The 20,085-nt window shown below is 50.1% G+C and overlaps 1 protein-coding gene and 1 long non-coding RNA gene across 2 annotated transcripts in view; one reads left to right on the top strand and one right to left on the bottom strand.

Moving 5' to 3' along the window:
• Positions 1-20,085, bottom strand: part of GFRA4 (GDNF family receptor alpha 4) — a 482,549-nt gene that overhangs the window by 40,029 nt on the left and 422,435 nt on the right. The window lies entirely within an intron of this gene.
• Positions 1-20,085, top strand: part of LOC148501138 (uncharacterized) — a 43,117-nt gene that overhangs the window by 7,769 nt on the left and 15,263 nt on the right. The window lies entirely within an intron of this gene.

Genomic DNA, 20,085 nt, shown 5'->3' with positions numbered 1-20,085 from the left:
TCCACGGTAACCCCCTGTATGAATCGCACTCACCATACAAAAGGAATACCCTTCTCCACCGTAACCCCCTGTATGAATCACACTCACCATACAAAAGGAATACCCTTCTCCACGGTAACCCCCTGTATGAATCGCCGAAAGCAGCGGAAAAACACTGTTTTTAGCTAAACAGGACTTTTCACTGCTCTATGAATAGACCCCTTTATCTCCCTCCAAGCTTTGATAACTCTCCCCCTTGGTCATATACAGGATAGGTGTTAGCAGTATACAGGACAAATCTCCCCCTCTGTCATATACAGGACAGGTGTTAGCAGTATACAGGACAAACTCCCCCTCTGTCATATACAGGACAGGCGTTAGCAGTATACAGGACAAGTCTCCCCCTCTATCATATACAGGACAGGTGTTAGCAGTATACAGGACAAATCTCCCCCTCTGTCATATACAGGACAGGTGTTATTAGTATACAGGACAAATCTCCCCCTCTGTCATATACAGGACAGGTGTTAGCAGTATACAGGTCAAATCTCCCCCTCGGTCATATACAGGACAGGTGTGTGTTAGCAGTATACAGGACAAATCTCTCCCTCTGTCATATACAGGACAGGTGCATGTTAGCAGTATACAGGACAAATCTCCCCCTCTGTCATATACAGGACAGGTGTTAGCAGTATACAGGACAAATCTCCCCCTCTTTCATATACAGGACAGGTGTTAGCAGTATACAGGACAAATCTCCCCCTCTGTCATATACAGGGCAGGTGTTAGCGGTATACAGGACAAATCTCCCCCTCTGTCATATACAGGACAGGTGTTAGCAGTATACAGGACAGGTGTTAGCAGTATACAGGACAAATCTCCCCCTTGGTCATATACAGGACAGGTGTGTGTTAGCAGTATACAGGACAAATCTCCCCCTCTGTCATATACAGGACAGGTGCGTGTTAGCAGTATACAGGACAAATCTCCCCCTCCCTCATGTACAGGACAGGTGTTAGCAGTATACAGGACAAATCTCCCCCTCTGTCATATACAGGACAGGTGCATGTTAGCAGTATACAGCACAAATCTCCCCCTCTGTCATATACAGGACAGGTGTTAGCAGTATACAGGACAAATCTCCCCCTCTGTCATATACAGGACAGGTGCGTGTTAGCAGTATACAGCACAAATCTCCCCCTCTGTCATATACAGGACAGGTGTTAGCAGTATACAGGACAAATCTCCCCCTCTGTCATATACAGGACAGGTGTTAGCAGTATACAGGACAAATCTCCCCCTCTGTCATATACAGGACAGGTGTTAGCAGTATACAGGACAAATCTCCCGCTCTGTCATATACAGGACAGGTGTTAGCAGTATACAGGACAAATCTCCCCCTCTGTCATATACAGGATAGGTGTTAGCATAGCAGTATACAGGACAAATCTCCCCCTCTGTCATATACAGGACAGGTGTTAGCAGTATACAGGACAAATCTCCCCCTCTGTCATATACAGGACAGGTGCGTGTTAGCAGTATGCAGGACAAATCTCCCCCTCTGTCATATACAGGACACGTGTTAGCAGTATACAGGTCAAATCTCCCCCTTGGTCATATACAGGACAGGTGTGTGTTAGCAGTATACAGGACAAATCTCCCCCTCTGTCATATACAGGACAGGCGTTAGCAGTATACAGGACAAATCTCCCCCTCTCTCATATACAGGACAGGTGTTAGCAGTATACAGGACAAATCTCCCCCTCTATCATATACAGGACATGTGTTAGCAGTATACAGGACAAATCTCCCCCTCTGTCATATACAGGTCAGGTGTTAGCAGTATACAGGACAAATCTCCCCCTCTGTCATATACAGGACAGGTGCATGTTAGCAGTATACAGGACAAATCTCCCCCTCTGTCATATACAGGACAGGTATTAGCAGTCTACAGGACAAATCTCCCCCTCTGTCATATACAGGACAGGTGCGTGTTAGCAGTATACAGGACAAATCTCCCCCTCTGTCATATACAGGACAGGTGTTAGCAGTATACAGGACAAATCTCCCCCTCTGTCATATACAGGGCAGGTGTTAGCGGTATACAGGACAAATCTCCCCCTCTGTCATATACAGGACAGGTGTTAGCAGTATACAGGACAGGTGTTAGCAGTATACAGGACAAATCTCCCCCTTGGTCATATACAGGACAGGTGTGTGTTAGCAGTATACAGGACAAATCTCCCCCTCTGTCATATACAGGACAGGTGTTAGCAGTATACAGGACAAATCTCCCCCTCTGTCATATACAGGACAGGTGCGTGTTAGCAGTATACAGCACAAATCTCCCCCTCTGTCATATACAGGACAGGTGTTAGCAGTATACAGGACAAATCTCCCCCTCTGTCATATACAGGACAGGTGTTAGCAGTATACAGGACAAATCTCCCCCTCTGTCATATACAGGACAGGTGTTAGCAGTATACAGGACAAATCTCCCCCTCTGTCATATACAGGACAGGTGTTAGCAGTATACAGGACAAATCTCCCGCTCTGTCATATACAGGACAGGTGTTAGCAGTATACAGGACAAATCTCCCCCTCTGTCATATACAGGACAGGTGTTAGCAGTATACAGGACAAATCTCCCCCTCTGTCATATACAGGACAGGTGTTAACAGTATACAGGACAGGTGTTAGCAGAATACAGGACATGTGCGTGTGACTTCACAAACTTCCTGCATCAGCGAGACAGGAGCCTCACGTCACTTCTCTTGTGTCCTCACCTTACACCTCCTCATTGTCCCCATTTATATGGAACAGTCCCAATTTCAGGGGGAAGTGGTTTGGGAGGCTGCTTAGCCCTTCAGTAGGATGTGGTCATGACTGGAGCGTAGAATTACCACATCCTCTTTCGTCAGTGCACACATTCAGATCCTTGCGATGTCTGGCTGCGCACATAGGGTCTCATTCAGACCCGGTCGCAAGTGCTGAGCGCTCGCAACCGGGTCGATGTTAAGGCCGCACTGTGTTCGCAAGATCCGGAGCGAAAGAGAAATTCTCTCGCTCCGGAGCTCACTACAAAAGGGGCGGCTGTCGATGTTGACCAACAGCTCGCCCCGTTTTGTAGGCGGGGCGGGGGGTTTCTACACAAACGCAGGCGTTCCTGACGGAATGCCTGCCGTTTTGTGGGCGGCAGTGATGTCAGTGGGGAGCTTCCTGCTCGATCAGAGCAGGAAGCTCCCTGGGGCTTGTGGTTGCCGAGACCCAACCTTAGGGTCTCGACGCAAGCTCCTAAGGTCGCGATGGTCTTGACTATCGCGACCATCAACCTGGTCGGTCGCTAAAGCTGTGCTAGCGACCAGGAGGCCGCACTAAAAAACACAAGCGGCCGCCCTCATTCGCTTCTTGCGAGCGCCTCTGAATGAGGCCCATAATGCGGCATATGATCTGTGCTTATGTTACTGTGCACTTCTATGGGGTGCGAGGAAATATTAGCCAATATACTGATTTGCGGGGGGCCTTTTTGGCCACGTCACATGCATCGCCATGGATTGTGTCCACATATGACCTTCCCTAGAAAAAGTGGCTTAGCAGAAAAAAAAAAATTCACCCTAAAGGGGTCAATTGAACTGCCGTTGTTATCCGCCATCAATTGATTGCATGCTGCACTAAGCCTATCCATTTGTTTCCTGCCTTATTCCACAGTAGTATCCCTAGTGTGAAGTGATTGGCTGAATATTGGTTCAGCACAGAAAATGGCCGCCACCATTGCATGTAACCGACAGGTACACTTTAACGGAAACTGTTTTTTTTTTTATTTTAACTTTCTATATTAGATATAGACCTACTCTTCTCTATACAACTAATCAATAACTTCTGTCTACCCATGAGTACAATGTTCCGGAAATTCTGGAAATACTGTCCAGAATTTGACCCATCATCCTGGCCGCACGGAATAGCTGTGGGTGGTCACCCACAACTATGCGAGCAGCCAGGAGGCCGAAACTAAAAAAAACAGCGCCCGCCCTGATTCAGAGCAAGCGCTCGCTTTTTGCGAGCGCCTCTGAATCAGGCCCAAGGTTCTAAGGCCCTGATTCAGAGCCGGACGCTCTGAAAGAGTGCTCGCTCTGAATCAGGGTGTATATATTTTGGAGCGACCATCATCTTGGCCTAACCTCCGGGGGGGGTGCCTAACCCTAAACCCCCCCAGGAACCATAAACCCAACCCTCCCCCCCGCAGCTATCTGCGCTCGGCGCCCGGCGTGCCTTCGATCGGGATGCCAGGCGTCGGGCTCCCGGCGTATGTCTAATGACAGGCGTCGGCATATCGATGCCTGTCTTTAGACCCTTGCTGGGATATGACAGTCGGGAAGCCGACTATCGGGATTAGGTCCGCCGGCTTCCCGACTGCATACCCTCTCATCACAATCCCAAACCCAGTAAATATGGCTCCGGGATCTCAGTTTTCCCGCGATCATTCTGCGCGACCATATTTTCCCACAGCCTCTGCGTACAAATTCGCAGCTGCGGCATTATCTCGGAATCAGGCCCTTACTTCCACATTCCGCACTGAACTAATAGTCCCTGATTAGGACTGGTGGTGTGGTTGGGTTAGGACTGGGAACACTGGATTCCCTTGGCCTAATCCGCAAAATGTGACCATTATTTTATGGTTCTGATAATCTGTCTCATCCCTGCTGTTATTCCTACGCTAGTACAATTAATCTACCGAGATCTTTTAATATGTTCCACTGCACATAATAACTTTCCTATAGTGGGGGTTATACTGTACCATCTTTAGATCAGTTTTAAAGGTTGCGCTAGAAAGCCGGTATGCTTCATCCACTGTCCCTCACTATTTCATCTTCTCCTGACCTCACAGCCAGCTGCGGAGAAGGTCACCCTTAAATAATTGTTGTAATTTTGTACCAGTCTCTGAGAATCTGTATTATATTGCCCTGTAGTAAACAGTCGGGGGGGGGGGGGGGGGATGTAGCGTTGAACTTGTACAGTAGGTTTGCAAAATATTGCCGGACATTTTGTCTGAGACTCCGAAAAACAAATTCAATTATGTTTACGCTTACTGTTCACAGAAAAATGTCACTGAGAATGAGTGTGTTCCCCTGTTGTACATTATTAATGTGTCTGAGACTTTCCCTCTATATTTCATGCTATAGTAGTTGTAGAACAGCCAAAAAGCTGAGCGCAATCTTTAAGGTCATGTTGCTGCGCTGGCTTAGTAAGTGTTGGGAGGACAGTAGGTGCCCAGAGGCACGTGATGGCACCCCGAATGGACATACATACTCACACAGAGCATACAGGGAAAACAGAATAGTGACACGATGGTGTCTCTACATGCAGAAGGAGGACATTTATTGGTGTAACTCCTGCTGCCCCTATAGAGACTCTTGGGACGTTACATTCCAGCGGTGCGATGAGCTCCCCCCTATGTTTATTAAGCGGCTACTGTACTTGCAGCCATGGCCAGTGGGGCAGCCAGCTTTTGACATGAGAGGTGGCAATATCTAGGTACATTATATGCATCCAAATTACATCAATAATTGCCCCTGACTTTACATTAATACCCCCCCAACCATGAACACACACACACGTACTACAGAAACAAAATAAAGCCACACAGACAGAAACTCAGCGATCATCATACAGTAACCACAGCCTCCAGTGCCCGCCATACAGTATGCGCAGCTTCGCGGTGCCCGCCATACAATTCAGAGATCATTTTTTCGACTGCCGCCCAAATAATTCCCTCATCATTGATTAACACCTCCTGAAAAATCATTCACTTTTTCAGCATAATCATAACAATTAGGGCCTGATTCAGGTTGGTTCGCAAGGCTGCGTTCACACGCAACCCGCTCGCTGTGAAAATATTGTAATGAATGCAATCGCGCGGCAACCGCAGCACTGCACCAAGGCGCCCATCACTGTATACAGCCTGCCCACTACCCATGACATGCATCCGCAAATCAGCAAATACATCGGCACCATCGAGTAACATCGGAACCATCCGCACAGTTGTGGTTGACCTGACCCTACCTCACAAACTGCTAAACTTCCTGTCGCCATCTAGACCTCTGCCAGCGTATGCTATAGCAGGGGCTTAATTATACACGCCACTGTAACGACGTTCACATGCACGCCTGCGTTTTTCTGACCACCCCCATCACCACCCTCAAACGGTCACTTCCTGTCAATCACTATGTGAAGACTCTGCGGGCTCAATGCGATCGCTTCCCGATCGATGTGCCCGGTTCTCGCACATGCACTGCGTATTATACGCATGTGCCGAATGCAAACATCGGCTGGCTACGTGCGAACGCAGCCTTGCAAACCAGCCTGAATCAGTCCCTTAGTCCCTTAAATCGCTAAGGTTATCAAATCCTGAAGAGAGATAAAGTGGAGAGAGATAAACTGCCAACCAGTTAGCATCTAACTGTAATTTTTCTAGCACAGCCTGTAAAATGACAGCTGATTGGTTAGTACTTTATCTCTCCATTATTTGATAAATCTCCCCCTTTCTCCCTCATCCTAATCATTAATTCTGCCCCGCATCATCAATTAATTTAATTAATATTCATGAACACCATTGTGGCCGGAGGCAGGCTACACGGGGTTAATGGCTGCCACAGCACTGAAGGGGTTAACCCCCGTGCTGTGCCGCCATTTTTAAAAGGACAAAAAGGCGCCAGGCGTCCATTGCAAATGTATACTCTGCGCTACGCGCTGAGTGTTAATAAGTGCTGAAACAGTTACAGTCCCAGTGAGGACACAGTTTAAAAGCACACTGCATATGTTTTATAATAAACTGTATTAAAGTCTATATATTTATATTGCTGTAATGCACTGCAGCTGATCTGCAAAGTATTAGTGCATGATGCAGAATATATTTAATAGGCTATGCACTATATGGTTTAAAAGTACATTTTGTAGAGAAAATGCACTTCTTGAATTTATGCCTGTATATGACATGACCAGCCTCTGTGTCTGCAGAAACTAGCAGGAGGTCTGATGAATAGGAAGACCTGTTGTGGTCAGTGAACTCTGACCCTGATTCAGAGCCGGACGCTCTGACAGAGCGCTCGCTCTGAATCAGGGCCGGGCATTTTTTTTTTCAGAACGGCCTCCTGGCCGCTCGCATAGCTGTGGGTGACCACTCGTGATATCAGTGGGGCCGGCCCCAGATGGTAGGCGCTCCCATGGGATTGCCCGTCGCTATCCGGGCTGCTGTGCGGGAGACCTACTCACTGGCCTACCATCGACCCGGTTGCGAGTGCACATCGCTTGCGACCGGGTCTGAATCAGGCCCTCTGGCGGGAAGGTTTCTGTTTGAAGGTGTGAATGGTGTCATATAGCCAACCCCTTCAGTTACAGAACTTCCTTTGAAAAGACAATTTGTTTTTAAGAACCTTTTTAGATGTCACTATGGGGCCTATTCATCAAAACATAATTATCACATGTGATAATTATGGTTTGAACTCGCTGCGAGTTCAAACGCAGTTTAGGAGGCATTCATCATGCCTCATTCATCATGCCTCATTCATCATGCCTCATTCATCATGCCTCCTGCCCTAAACTATCACTTCCGAAAAACTGCTGTTTCTGCGAAGCAGTTTTTCGGAAGCGAGAGACTTTTCTCTTGTCCCTCTTCAGTTTTCACTGCCTGTCTTCAAGCTGCACATGCGCAGATTGAAGACAGGCAGCAAAGATCGAATTAACCCCTTCCTTCCACTAACCTTGTAAGGCTGCCGGCTACCCCCGTGTCGCCCGGAGCCTCCTCACCGCTGCCAGCTGCCAGAAGAACTCTCTTCCCGCCGTGGCCGCTGGAGACTGTGTGTTTCCCACCCCCCGCTGAGACCTGCTAGATCCTCGATCCCTGCTGCAGCCACTAGGTTCTCCGCCGGATCTTGTGCACCCCCGCTGACCGAGTAGGGCCCCCGCCGCCGCTGCTGTGCGGGAGACCTACTCGCCTAAGCTGTTGCCGGAGACAGCCGGCCCCCCGTCATACCAGCTGCCTCTGTAGGATAACCACCGCCACTGCTGTGCTCTCTCCTGGCCCCAGCTTACAGAAGGACTGCTCTGGGAGCCGGGAGGGAGCGTCTGTTCAGATCCCTCTGCTGTATCGGATGCTGAACGCCACCTCAGAGTGGCGAATAGCATCACTGTCAAGTTCCGAAAAAAATGCTTTTTCGGAACTTGATGATTACCAGAATTTCCACATCCCCACACTATAGTATAGGGACTATATAGTACTATAGTATGGGGACTGTGGAAATTATCGATGCACAATTGTAACTAGAGATGAGCGGTTCGGATTCTGTGGAATCCGAACCGCTCCGAACATTGGGGATCCGAGTCCACCCGAACCCTGTTCGGGTGTTCACCGCCTGACTCGGATCCCCGTTCGGGGCCGAACGGCGGCCGCCTGATGTCGGATTCTCACTAGAGAATCCGACATCAGGTCTCCTCGCGTGTAGGGCAGAGCGCAGTGATAGCGCTCTGCCCTACACAGACACAGACACACAGCCGCCAGCGGCAGCTGTGTGTTTGTTACAGCAGCCAATGAGAGTCACACAGACTCTCATTGGCTGCTGCACGGAGGGAGCCGGCTGGAGCTCACACATGAGCTCCATCTTCCGGCTCCCTCCTCAGCGTGTGACAGAGCGGACGGCGCGGGAGCGGGGATACAGGTAAGTTTTATTTTTTTTATTTTTTTACTTGTCAAAGGTCCGGGGGCGCTACTGGGGGGGGGGGGGTCTGCACTACTGGGGGGGTCTGCTACTGGGGGGGGGCTATACTACTGGGGGGGCCATACTACAGAGGGGCCTGCTACTGGGGGGGCTATACTACTGGGGGGGGGTCTGCACTACTGGGGGGGGTCTGCTACTGGGGGAGGCAATACTACTGGGGGGGCCATACTACAGAGGGGCCTGCTACTGGGGGGGGGGGTATACTACTGGGGGGGGTCTGCTACTGGGGGGGCCATACTACTGGGGGGGATCTGCACTATTGGGGGGCCATACTACAGAGGGGCCTGCTACTGGGGGGGGGCTATACTACTGGGGGGGTCTGCACTACTGGGGGGGGTCTGCTACTGGGCAGGGCTATACTACTGGGGGGGCCATACTACAGAGGGGCCTGCTACTGGGGGGGGCTATACTACTGGGGGGGGGTCTGCTACTGGGGGGGCCATACTACTGAGGGGCCTGCTACTGGGGGGGGCCATACTACTGGGGGGGCCTACTACAGGGGGGGCCATACTACAGGGGGGGCCCATACTACAGGGGGGGCTACTACTGGAGCAGCCTACTACTGGTGGGGCCTGCTACTGGGGCAGCCTACTACTGGGGGAGCCATACTACTGGGGGGGCATACTACTGGGTGGCATGCTAATGGGGGGCATACTACTGGGGGGGCCTGCTAATGGGGGACATACTACTGGGGGGGCCTGCTAATGGGGGGCATACTACTGGGGAGCATTCAACTGGGGGCACTGCATAGTGGACCGTACTACTAAGGGGACTGCATAGGGGGCACCACTGCTGGGGGACATTGTGTAAGGGACACCGCTACTGTGGGCATTGTGTAAAAGGGTCACTACTGTGGGCATTGTGTAAAAGGGGCACTACTGTGTGTCGTAACATAAATAAGAGACACTACTTTATGGTGTAATGTGAATCAGGCCCTATGTGCGGTGTAATGCGAATAAGATTGTGCACTGTGACTCCTAGGGCCGTAGCCCACTTTGTAAACAAGTACTGTGACTCTGCTGGCCGTACCCCACTGGGTGGGTGCACTACTTTTCATTTCTGCCACTGCTGTGTGGCAATGTGTCATAGATGTGCTCTATACTGTGGTGTCTGTGTCGTTGTGCCGCTGCTTTGTCGCTTAGTAACCAGTCAGCTCACTGCAACCTTTGGCCAATAATGTTGAAAACAATATTATAAGCTGTGATATGGTCTAAATTGACTGGAAATTAATGTTATTGAGGTTAATAATACTCTAGGAAGAAAAAAAAGACCAATTTATGTGATTTTAGCTTTTTTTGTCAATTTTTGTAAAAAAATCCAAATCCAAATCCAAATCCAAATCCAAAGCCAGTCACCGCAGTTTGGCAAATCCAAATCCAAATCCGGACGACGAATTAGAACCAAATCCAAATCCAAATCCGGCAAAAATGGTCCGGCGCACATCCCTAATTGTAACCAGGAGATATCTTTGATATCTCCTGCGTTACATGTTTGATGAATGGGGCTGACACATAATTTCCACAAAATTAGGTGAAAATCTTAATTTTCACCTGCTTTTGTGAAAATTAAGTGATGATGAATAGGCCCCTGAATGTGTTAAGGTTGGGAATGCCAAACTGATTGATACTTCCATTGGGAAGGATGAATGTAATTACTATTTCCTGTGAAATGTTATATCAACATGTTATACTGTATGATAAATCAGTTTTGTTTAGGTTTGGGTGACTCCTTTGAAATGCAATATGTGGTTAAATAATATTACTGTATGTGAGGAAACTTTGATTGGTTGGGGACCACATGGCGGACTTACCCCCTGTGGCACTGTGCCCTGAGGGAGCATAAAAGAAGGCTTCGTGCCTTGTAATTTTGTACAACCCTGTAACTTCTTTGAGGAGAAGAACTGCTGACTTGATAAGAATTCTGTATGCTAATTATTTCCCTTCATTCGGGAAGGTTGAGTCTTCTTTAAGACTGTGAGCAATAAAACACCGTTTGCCTGACTTCAATTGTATCTCAATCCTGCGACCATCAGAATCGCGCCAAACGCTATTCCGTTCTCCGGCTGTTCTGGGTAAGAGCTCCGTGTCTCCAAGTTCAAGCCCTCTGCCAAGCTACCGTGCAGACCTGGTCCATTGCGAGGGATCAGGAGGAATCAGCCGACACCAATCAGGGGGTGTGGCCGCAGCTAGTGAAACGCGTACACAGCAGAAGCGGTTCCAGGCGCCGAGGTAGGAGCCTGAGGGTAACGTAAAAAGCGGTTCCAAACGCCGATGGCAGAGTTTGGTGGTGGCAGCATCATTACACGCCCACAGCGCTGTGGGCGGAGTCAGTGACAGGCGGTCACTGACGATGAGTGGGAGTCCGAAAGCGCTAACCCGTGACCAGGGCCGGCCTAGACGAAAGGCGTCCGGTCACAACCATCTTTTCCTCGCTCAGGGGCATAGTTATTACCGGGTCCTAGACCCGCTTATCACGGCATTTAAGATCCAATAGGACCCTGCGGTGTGTAGAGAGGAAGTGATCGCTTTACGCCTGCTTTGGGAGCTGGGCTGCTGACCAAAGCAATGCATGGAAAGTACTCGGGGGGGGGGGCACATCACAGACCAGTACAATTCTCTGGCGCTTACTGTGCTGTTCCTTTTTAATAAAAATGGGTGGTATCCATATGCATTGCAGTAAACCTAAGAAAATAGCTTTTTTTTAGTAATGATATATCCGGTTCCCGGTCTTATAAAATATTATATTTTTGCAGGTTCTTCGAATCCTATCACTAAAGTTCTTTAATGCGAGAAAGAAGAAAAAAAAAAAGTACCAGTGTTGTCTAATAAATTCTAGAGCATGTGAAGGCTACGTACAGCTTTAAGGGATTGAGGCACAAACAATAGAAGAAGAGCCAGCCAAATAGGGAACGTGTCAAGAGTCATAGACGGAGCTGTGAAATCCTATTATCAATATGGATCTGGCAGCCCTGCTGCTAAATGCACAACCGGGCTCATTAAATATAGAAGACGCTCGCTACCCCCAGATAGTACACAGGAGAACTCAAAATGCCACTTACAGTCTTAATTATACATTTGTTGAATATACATTAATTATGTATACTTTTAAACAAGTTATTTGAAATAAACTTCCTCCTGTGAGTTAATGATACCTGTGTTTCTGTCTCTATTATTCTCCCTACCCGGCTACTGGAACATATTTACTTGTTTAAGAAACTATTAACCGGTTTCTTTCCAATTTTATTCCCCCGGATGCTGGATATCAAAATAGCTGGTAACGTCGTGGTCCATATTAAGGGGGATCTATTATCAACGAGAATAAATAAATGAAAAATACTGACGCGGAAAATGCCTGTGCGCAAATTATCAACTGATCGCAGAGCATTACTCGCCCCATTACATAGAGACCAGGTCGGCACAAATTATACCCACGATTCACATAAACCCTGCTCCAATTCACCCAACCACACTTGCTGTGGACAAACACCCTAAACACATGGGCGTAACTACCATAGGTGCAAGGGTATGCAGTCGGGATGCTGACGGTCTAAATGCCGACTGTCGGTATCCCAACTGTCTAATCCCGGCAAGGGTCTAATAACAGGCGTCGAAATCCCGGCATCCCGATCGAAGGTAAGCCGGGTGCAGACAGCCGTGGGAGTGGGAGGGTTAGGTTAGGGGCTTCCAGGGGGGACTTAGGGTTAGGTAGCCTGCCGGGAGGGTTAGGCTAGGGGAAGGGTGGGTTAGGGTTAGGCACCCCCGGGGAAAAGTTAGGGTTAGGCACCCCCTGGAAGACTTAGGGTTAGGCTGCGGGGAAGGGGGGGGTTAAGTTTAAGGAACTTAGAGGGGGGTTAGGCAGTTGGGGGGGAGGTTAGGGTTAGGCACCCTTAAGGGAGGGTTAGGGTGAGGGGTTAGAAAAGTTAGCGATACTTTCCTGAATTTACGATCAGGATTTTCACCCTTGCCGCGCTGTCGGGATTTGAACCGTACCTGCGCCGGAATCATACCGATTTCGGTGCAAGTGGTGCAGCTCCTAGGGGGCCCATCTTCCTTGTCCAAGTTACATGTGTTATATACATTTTTTACCATGGGGTGGTACATAGGTGCCCATACAAACTTTAGCTAGTTTCGTCCCTGCCTAAACACCACCCAGTTCAGGGTCAGCGAATTGGGGTGTGGGTTGTTATGTTTTTGCACATCTTCTGAGGTGTTGGAAATTAGGCCCCAACTTTTTTGGACAATGTCCTGCAAGCCTGTCAGGAGCACAATTTACTGAGAAATAATTTATCATATAAATGAGGCTTCTTCCTTTAGAAATACCACTGCTTCCTTTTGGAGAGATGTATCAAACTTTCGAGAGAGATAAAGTGGAGAAGTTTTCTATGCCCTGGTCCCAGTCCCCCTCCCCAAGATGTCTGCTGCGGTACTGAAGGAGATAACCCTCGTGCCGCAGTGCAAATTCTTAAACTGGCCTATCGGCGCTAGGCATGATGGCCGTGGCACTTAAGGGGTTAACCCTCGTGCCGCGTGCCATTTTAAAACTGACCTATCGCCGTTAAGCGCCAAATTTTAAATGTACTAGCGGGGCTAGGTGCCATTTACAAATGTTTCACCGGTAGATGTCATAGGGTGAGTTTAGCAGTAATTCTCTGACACTTTTTTAAACTCGCCCAATGTAATAGAGTCTCTCATGTTTTCAGACTATTTAAAATCTCATCCAGATGTTTTCCCATTTTGAAGATAAAACTCGACCAATGTGAGAGGTTACTGCTAAACTCTCACCCTATTACTGTACATTGGCCCCATGTTATGTTCTGCATCGCAGCCCTGAATCGCCTGCGATGTTGTACCGTGGGGACTGTACAAAGAGCCGCTGTAGCAGATTGCCGGGGACCAGCGCTACAGGGAAGCAAAGCTGAGTGGCTGGGAAATCAGGGAGCCGGCTACCAGTCAGGGGTGTAGCGAGGGTGGTCCCGGTGGCGCACGTGCTGCAGGCGCGTGCTCCGGCCAGGGAGCAGGATAGGAGATCAGACATCTGACAGGGAGCGGATCACCTGCAGAGCCTGCCCTGAAGCACATAGATCAGTGCTTACAGAAAGGGATCATGGTATGGGGCCAGTATGGAGGCACTGATCTCTCTAATCTCTATTGTGTTTCAGACTCAGTAGATGATCCAGTTGGATGTCTGTGTGAGGAGGGGAGATCTGTGTGTGTTTGAGGGGATAGGGTGTTGTGAGATGGGGGAGCAGAGTGAGGGGGGATCTGTGTGTGTTTGAGGGGATGGGGTGTTGTGTGATGGGGGAGCAGAGTGAGGGGGGAGCTGTGTGTGTTTGAGGGGATGGGGTGTTGTGTGATGGGGGAGCAGAGTGAGGGGGGATCTGTGTGTGTTTGAGGGGATGTTGTGTTGTGTGATGGGGAGCAGAGTGAGGGGGGATCTGTGTGTGTTTGAGGGGATGGGGTGTTGTGTGATGGGGGAGCAGAGTGAGGGGGATCTGTGTGTGTTTGAGGGGATGGGGTGTTGTGTGATGGGGAGAAGAGTGAGGGGGGATCTGTGTGTGTTTGAGGGGATGGGGTGTTGTGAGATGGGGGAGCAGAGTGAGGGGGGGATCTGTGTGTGTTTGAGGGGATGGGGTGTTGTGTGATGGGGAGCAGAGTGAGGGGGGAGCTGTGTGTGTTTGAGGGGATGGGGTGTTGTGTGATGGGGAGCAGAGTGAGGAGGGATCTGTGTGTGTTTGAGGGGATGGGATGTTGTGAGATGGGGGAGCAGAGGGAGGGGGGATCTGTGTGTGTTTGTAGGGATGATGTGTTGTGTGATGGGGAGCAGAGTGAGGGGGGATCTGTGTGTGTTTGAGAGGATGGGGTGTTGTGTGATGGGGAGCAGAGTGAGGGGGGATCTGTGTGTGTTTGAGGGGATGGGGTGTTGTGAGATGGGGGAGCAGAGTGAGGGGGGAGCTGTGTGTGTTTGAGGGGATGGGGTGTTGTGTGATGGAGAGCAGAGTGAGGGGGGATCTGTGTGTGTTTGAGGGAATGGGGTGTTGTGTGATGGGTGAGCAGAGTGACGGGGGATCTGTGTGTGTTTGAGGGGATGTTGTGTTGTGTGATGGGGAGCAGTTTGAGGGGATGGGTGTTATGTGATGGGGGAGCAGAGTGAGGGGGGAGCTGTGTGTGTTTGAGGGGATGGGGTGTTGTGAGATGGGGGAGCAGAGAGAGGGGGGATCTGTGTGTGTTTGAGGGGATGTTGTGTTGTGTGATGGGGGAGTAGAGTGAGGGGGGAGCTGTGTGTGTTTGAGGGGATGGGGTGTTGTGTGATGGGGGAGCAGAGTGAGGGGGGAGCTGTGTGTGTTTGAGGGGATGGGGTGTTGTGTGATGGGGGAGCAGAGTGAGGGGGGAGCTGTGTGTGTTTGAGGGGATGGGGTGTTGTGTGATGGAGGAGCAGAGTGATAGGGGAGCTGTGTGTGTTTGAGGGGATGGGGTGTTGTGTGATGGGGGAGCAGAGTGGGGGGGATCTGTGTGTGTTTGAGGGGATGGGGTGTTGTGTGATGGGGATCAGAGTGAGGGGGGAGCTGTGTGTGTTTGAGGGGATGGGGTTTTGTGTGATGGGGGAGCAGAGAGAGGGGGGATCTGTGTGTGTTTGAGGGGATGGGGTGTTGTGTGAAGCGGGGAGCAGAGTGAGGGGGGATCTGTGTGTGTTTGAGGGGATGGGGTGTTGTGAGATGGGGGAGCAGAGTGAGGAGGGATCTGTGTGTGTTTGAGGGGATGGGGTTTTGTGAGATGGGGGAGCAGAGAGAGCGGGATCTGTGTGTGTTTGAGGGGATGTTGTGTTGTGTGATGAAGAGCAGAGTGAGGGGGGATCTGTGTATGTTTGAGGGGATGGGGTGTTGTGTGATGGGGGAGCAGAGTGAGGGGGGATCTGTGTGTGTTTGAGGGGATGTTGTGTTGTGTGATGGGGAGCAGAGTGAGGGGGGAGCTGTGTGTGTTTGAGGGGATGGGGTGTTGTGTGATGGGGGAGCAGAGTGAGGGGGGATCTGTGTGTGTTTGAGGGGATGGGGTGTTGTGTGATGGGGGAGCAGAGTGAGGGGGGAGCTGTGTGTGTTTGAGGAGATGGGGTGTTGTGTGATGGGGAGCAGAGAGAGGGGGGATCTGTGTGTGTTTGAGGGGATGGGGTGTTGTGTGATAGGGAGCAGAGAGAGGGGGGATCTGTGTGTGTTTGAGGGGATGGGGTGTTGTGTGAAGCGGGGAGCAGAGAGAGGGGGGATCTGTGTGTGTTTGAGGGGATGGGGTGTTGTGAGATGGGGGAGCAGAGTGAGGAGGGATCTGTGTGTGTTTGAGGGGATGGGGTGTTGTGAGATGGGGGAGCAGAGAGAGGGGGGATCTGTATGTGTTTGAGGGGATGTTGTGTTGTGTGATGGGGAGCAGAGTGAGGGGGGATCTGTGTGTGTTTGAGGGGATGGGGTGTTGTGTGATGGGGGAGCAGAGTGAGGGGGGGATCTGTGTGTGTTTGAGGGGATGGGGTGTTGTGTGATGGGGGAGCAGAGTGAGGGGGGATCTGTTTGTGTTTGAGGGGATGGGGTGTTGTGTGATGGGGGAGCACAGTGAGGGGGAGCTGTGTGTGTTTGAGGGGATGGTGTGTTGTGTGATGGGGAGCAGAGTGAGGGGGGAGCTGTGTGTGTTTGAGGGGATGGGGTGTTGTGTGATGGTAGAGCAGAGTGATGAGGGGGAGCTGTGTGTGTTTGAGGGGATGGGGTGTTGTGTGATGGGGGAGCAGAGTGAGGGGGAGCTGTGTGTGTTTGAGGGGATGGGGTGTTGTGTGATGGGGGAGCAGAGTGAGGGGGGAGCTGTGTGTGTTTGAGAGGCTGGGGTGTTGTGTGATGGCGAGCAGAGCGAGGGGGGATCTGTGTGTGTTTGAGGGGATGGGATGTTGTGTGATGGGGAAGCAGAGTGAGGGGGGATCTGTGTGTGCTTGAGGGAATGTTGTGTTGTGTGATGGGGAGCAGAGTGAGGGGGGATCTGTGTGTGTTTGAGGGGATGAGATGTTGTGTGATGGGGGAGCAGAGTGAGGGGGAGCTGTGTGTGTTTGAGGGGATGGGGTGTTGTGTGATGGGGGAGCAGAGTGAGGGGGGAGCTGTCTGTGTTTGAGGGGATGGGGTGTTGTGTGATGGGGGAGCAGAGAGAGGGGGGATCTGTGTGTGTTTGAGGGGATGGGGTGTTGTGTGATGGGGGAGCAGAGTGAGGGGGGAGCTGTGTGTGTTTGAGGGGATGGGGTGTTGTGTGATGGGGTCAGAGTGAGGGGGGATCTGTGTGTGTTTGAGGGGATGGGTTTTTGTGTGATGGGGGAGCAGAGTGAGGGCGGAGCTGCGTGTTTTTGATGGGATGGGGTGTTGTGTGATGGGGGAGCAGAGTGAGGGGGGAGCTGTGTGTGTTTGAGGGGATGGGGTGTTGTGTGAAGGGGGAGCAGAGTGAGGGGGGAGCTGTGTGTGTTTTTTCGAGGGGATGGGGTGTTGTGTGAAGGGGGAGCAGAGCGAGGGGGGGCTGTGTGGAGGGATATCAGTGAATGAGAAGAGCTGTGTGGGGGGAGCACTGTGTAAGGGGAGGAGAGCCGTGTGCATGGGCGCCGAGAGGGGAGGGAGTGGGTACTAATTACTTGGACCCGGGCTTGCTGACAATTGCCTGATGCCACCCCTCCACCCTCCCTCTCCCTGTCAGCTGTGCAGCCCAGCACAGCTGACAGATCCTGCCCCCTTGGATTTGGATTTGCACTGGGTAGAGGGGCTCACAGCGCCCCCCTCCCCAGCACACATTTTAAAAATTTTTCCTGAAGCGGCGTGACCGCGCCTCCCGCGATTAGGCCATGCCCCTTTCATCTGGGCCCTGGCTGTGTGTGAGGGTGGGTCGGGAGGTCTGATTGAGGGTGGTAAGAGCTCTGTGAGGAATTTTGTACGTATTTATATATACATTATTATGGGACCCTGAGGCGGTATTTTGCCTAGGGCCCTGGGGGATCTTAATACAGCTCTGGGACTGAGCAGAAGGGAGGAGGGGGTGGTACCATGGGCAATTACATAGAGGGAGGAGGCGATCTCCTCCCATCAACACCCCCCGGCTTCTCCTCTCTGCCCACACTGAACTGGGTTCCACTTCCCACCATGGTACTGACGTCAGCCGTAACGGGTGGCACAGATTGACCATCAGTCACACATTAGGAGAGACCGTGACGGCTGTATCCATGCTGCTGAGAGGAGGCCTGAACTGGGTGCTGCTGCTGAGAAACCAGGTCGCAGCGCCCGTCACTGGGAGGAACCTGAGCAATGAGCCTGACCGCTCTGATGCCATATGCCAATAGAGCTTGTGGCATAAGGTGTATAAGAGGCACTACTATGGCATTATGAGTATAATTGATACTACTGTGGCAGTACATGACTAAAAGACACTACTGTGTAGCGTAATGTGAATTCTGGGCACTACTGTGTAGCGTAATGTGAATTCTGGGCACTACTGTGTAGCGTACTGTGAATTCTGGGCACTACTGTGTAGCGTAATGTGAATTCTGGGCACTACTGTGTAGCATAATGTGAATTCTGTGCACTACTGTGTAGCGTAATGTGAATTCTGGGCACTACTGTGTAGCGTAATGTGAATTGTGGGCACTACTGTGTAGCGTAATGTGAATTCTGGGCACTACTGTGTAGCGTAATGTGAATTGTGGGCACTACTGTGTAGCGTAATGTGAATTCTGGGCACTACTGTGTAGCGTAATGTGAATTCTGGGCACTACTGTGTAGCGTAATGTAAATTCTGGGCACTACTGTGTAGCGTAATGTGAATTCTGGGCACTACTGTGTAGCGTAATGTGAATTCTGGGCACTACTGTGTAGCGTAATGTGAATTGTGGGCACTACTGTGTAGCGTAATGTGAATTGTGGGCACTACTGTGTAGCGTAATGTGAATTCTGGGCACTACTGTGTAGCGTAATGTGAATTCTGGGCACTACTGTGTAGCGTAATGTGAATTCTGGGCACTACTGTGTAGCGTAATGTAAATTCTGGGCACTACTGTGTAGCGTAATGTGAATTCTGGGCACTACTGTGTAGCGTAATGTGAATTCTGGGCACTACTGTGTAGCATGTTAATTTTGGGCACTATACAGTATGTGGCTTATAATGTGAATAGGGGGCATTATATTATAGTACATATAATGTAACATTGATTATATTAATGTTATATTAGTTTTGTATACACAGTATTTTATTAGTGGAATTAATTTAGTGGGTTGGACTATATCTAGCCCTCCATGCCATGAAACATCCCCCAATATTTATTTGTTATTTGCCCTAAAATTCTCCTGCTACATGCTGGACTTGCCCCCTACCCGGCACAATTGAGGGGGGGGGGGGAGGTAGCACGCACACGGCTACAGGCTACACCTCTGGGCCCCTTTTTATGTCTGTGCTTCTTCCCACTTCTAAAGCAACACTGAGGATGCTGAAAACTACAATGTATATAGGCTAAATAATGTTAATAAATAATAATATATTTATATGGCATTTAAGGGAAAGCGGCAAATAACAATAATAATAATAATAATTCTCACTTGTTTTTTTATGCAGCCACTGTCGGGAAGATCAGAATAGTTAATGTAACATTACTGATTTACTGAGCACAAACAATTACTTTTAATGTCAAGTTCCCAAAGAGCCTGAAAAGCTGCCCTGCCGTAATCCCGTCTGCAGCAATTGGCCCTGCCTGGCTCCCCAGCACAGAGATTTAGGTTCTGCAATATTACGTATTACCCATGTTTTTAAGTGGAGGGCCTGACGGGACAAGGACATCTCTCATGCTGGAAGCGCTATTTAAGATGACAGTTTTATGTCCTCTTTGTGAGCCCATCTGCACCTCCAGGGCCATTGAATTGTACAGCTAGTGTGACATTCCCAGTTATAATTGGATATGCTCTGTACACTTCAAGAACAATAAAAGCAGCCTCCATCTGTAGCCTGTGATAACATTGCAGACAGGTACAGTACATTCCGCTTATAGTCTATTTCACTGGCTCGTTCTGTGCAATCTCACGGGCCGCTATACAAACCGAGATATGAAAGAACTGCCGCAAGGATCACAGGGGTCAAAGTGACCGGAGCTTTGGCGGGTAAACGTACAACAAAAACACACATCTCGGCGAGCGCTTTTGTATCGCATAGAGGGGGCTGTTTGCTGATGTCATGTCTGCTGTTAGAAGCCAGTGAAAAGAATCCCACCGGTACCGAATTCTACCATTGTGATGCTAATTCACCTCGCTAATCTGCAGCGCCATGAAACTGCCCAATTTCCCCTTCTCCTC

Source organism: Taudactylus pleione, unplaced genomic scaffold (genome assembly GCF_031769625.1).
Source record: "Taudactylus pleione unplaced genomic scaffold, aTauple2 ptg000533l, whole genome shotgun sequence".
Lineage (NCBI taxonomy): Eukaryota > Metazoa > Chordata > Amphibia > Anura > Myobatrachidae > Taudactylus > Taudactylus pleione.
Note: the sequence above shows the minus strand (reverse complement) of the source record. Positions and strands in the feature narration are given on the sequence as shown.